The following is a 3,368-nucleotide window of genomic DNA, read 5'->3' as shown; positions in this document are numbered from 1 at the left end:
TTCCACTCTTGAGCAACGGCTGATGGAATAGCATCATCCCAACCTATTCCCTTCTGACACAGGTCTTGAAGGATTCTTTTAGCTACAAAAATGACAGGAGCTAGGAATCCCAATGGGTCATAGAAGGTGCTAACAGTAGAAAGGATCCCTCTTCGGGTCCATGGTCTATTTGGGATGGATATACAGAACTTAAACGCATCCGATTGTAGACACCACCATACTCCTAATGCTCGTTCAACAGGCAAAAGGTCACAATCCAGATCTAGGTTTTTAACCTCTTTGGCTCTTTCCTCCTCAGGTATTACTGCCAGGACGCTTCGGCTATTACTTATCCACTTTGTTAAGTGGATAAGTAAGACACGGTCTTAGCTTTCTGCTCATTAATGTAAGTTGCAATGTTTTCCGGCAAGCCATTTTGAAATTCCTCCAACAAAAGTAGATCGCGGAGCTGATAAAAGCTTTTCACATCCTGTGCAGTGCACCACTGATCAAATAAGGCAGTTTTTACACACCCAAATTCAGTGTAACTCTGATTGTCGGATTTTTTATAGCAGCGAAATTTCTATCTATGCTTCGGGTACGAGTTCATAAGCTTTTTCCACTGCACTTTTCACTTTATCATAATTCAAACTGTCACCAGGTGACAGCGAGGCATAGGCTTCCTGTGCTTTACCAGTAAATACACACTGCAAAAGCAACGGCCAAACATCCTTAGGCCACCTCAGTGTCTTAGCCACACGTTCAAACAAAACAAAATACTTGTCCACATCCAACTCTGAAAACGGTGGAATCAAGCGAATGCATTTATTAATGTCAAACTCTGCCCCTGCAGAACCGCTGTCCTGATCAGCAGAACCACGTGCCAAGTCGTATTTCGCAGCTGCCTCCAATTTCAATTTGCACATTTCAACTTGAAGCTGCAGCTCCAAACGACGCATCTCCAATTCCAACTCCATTTTACGTACCTCAGGGTCAAACGCCCCAACTTCACCCTGGGTGTTTGGTGCGGGAGGTGGCAAAACTTTTTGCTCAACCAACACGGCATATATTCGCCTTTTAATAACCCCCTTTTTCTCTTGTTTAACCACAGGCACTTCAAAATGAGCAACAATGGCTATGAGATCATTTTTAGTAGCACTATTAAACTTCTCCAAAGAAGGATCAGCTATAAAATTGTCCAGATCAAACTCCATTTTCAAGAAAAAACTGATCACACGTCACAGAGAGAAAAAAGGTCAGCTAAGCGCGAAATACAGCGTGAAGTGAAAGCAAATTGAAACAAATGCACAATGACTCCAAAGTAACCATGTCCCCACTATACTTTACCTGCCTGCCACGACTCACCTGTTAAACTGATTCCTGGCTCTTTACGTGGATCGACGGCGGTTTATTAAGCACCAAACCAGTAAAAAATTAATCTTACGGACTGCCCCAGAGATCACTGCTTACACAGTAAACGCCAACCGCAAACCCCCACGACACTATCAAAGCAAACAGGTGAAGTCTAAAGCGACAGCACCTCTTAGCCTAGCAGGAGACACAGCCACTAAAACAGAACCAACACTGATGCACAAGCCCAAAAAAACATTTCACTCACCTGTATATCGGACCAACCTACCAAATACGCCACAGCTGCCCCCAACAAACAAGCTGGTTAACAAAGCTGTGTCCAACCCACACGGTGATGTCACTGCTCACTCCTACAAACACAAAAAAAGATGAATGAAATACATCACGCATTCAATCCAACAAATTTACGAACTGTAGGAATTTTGCTTTTGACAAGCCCCCATTTGTTACGACTGGCTCAAGGTCATAACAAAAACGTGAAACCATGCCATGGTTAAAGTGCATACAAATGAATATTTATTAACAAAAACAACAATGGATTGTGGATATCAGTGTCAGTGGTGTAATGCAAATGCTTGGATGTTTTGTACGAGTGCTTATGGAAGTGTTGAGGTGCCAAAACAAAGACAAACTCAAAAGTGCAACAGGAGGGGAGCTGAGGCCTGGCCACCAAACATCACAAGCGTCAAGTGGCAGAGTGGACGCTGAAGGCAACCCAGAAGACGGAGACAGCCAGGTTCAAGTACTCTGCGCTCCAAAGGAACAAATCAGCAGCACCTGTAAAGGGGAGGAGCACAAAGACAGACAAGACCTGCAACCCAGGCCCACAAGGCCCAGGGCCGTAACAACGCCAATCAGGCTACTTGTTAAATTGGGACCATTCAGGAGTTGTGCATTGAGAGAAATGCCCTGGAATGATGCAGCACAGTCAAAAACGACCCGAATCTTTCCCTTGGTAGGATGGTACACCCCATGGTGAGGGATATACCAAACCTTTCCATCAATGCGCTTCAAGTCTGTGGTTGGCACTCTTTTTACATAACTTTTGGATAGAAAATCTTTTATGAAGGCAGTGTAGTCTTTATGAAAGTTTTTATCTCTGATGAACCTTTTCTTTAAGCTTAAAGCACGTTGTTCAGCGATTGTTCGGTTATCAGGCATTCTTATGACTCGGTCTCTCAAAGGCAAGGCAATGTTGTTGTGTCCTTCACGCAAGGTTACTAGAAAACAGGCACAAGGTAACTTGGAGTCTTCCTTTGACAGCCCCATCTGCTCATCATGGCTGCTCTTGGGAAAATCTATCTTGAATTGTTGCTTCCATAGGTTATCCAATTAACAGCAAAAATTCTGTTCATGGTGACAGTTGACAGACAACTTGGTCTTTCCCAGCATTCCCGGTCAATTGGCCCATTCACTGTCTAGCCGAACACAGTTTTAATGGCAAAAGGTCCATCACCTTCGCTCCTGATAACCTCCAAAGGTTCTAGGGCTCTGGACATGTTCATGCCAATCAAAAGCTCCACCTGCGCTTTAATCTCTGGCAAATGAACACACTTCAAATGTGGCCAGATATCCAGGTCTTGTTGCTTTGGGATATTACTCAGGTCTACAGGCATTTTTATGCTGAGTAAAGAGGTCAGGCATGTTATAATACAGTTCGCTGTCCAATCCGGCAATTTCAAGTTCAGGTACAATGAAGCTGTCCAACAACTTTCTCTTGTCCCATGGTGCGCAAGAGAATCTTTGTTTTTCTCCCAGTGAGATTCAGCTTATCCAAAAGACCCACTGTACAAAAGGATGCTGAACTCCCTTGGTCCAAAAAGGCATGCGTTTCCAGTGTTCGTTGACCTTTCTTTGATTTCACCTTGACTGGCACAATGGCAAGCTTGCAGTCCTGTTCTCCGGCCCCAGTAAGACCACTAATCTGAACTGTGACAGGAAATTTTACTGCTTCAGTATATAGTTGAACTTCATTCTTCTTCTGGTTGTAAATACAGAGTATGCTTGCATGTCTGAAA

Source organism: Poecilia latipinna, unplaced genomic scaffold (genome assembly GCF_001443285.1).
Source record: "Poecilia latipinna isolate Pla-1442-1.1 unplaced genomic scaffold, P_latipinna-1.0 Scaffold4717, whole genome shotgun sequence".
NCBI classification, from domain to species: domain Eukaryota; kingdom Metazoa; phylum Chordata; class Actinopteri; order Cyprinodontiformes; family Poeciliidae; genus Poecilia; species Poecilia latipinna.
This window is presented reverse-complemented; position numbering follows the sequence as displayed.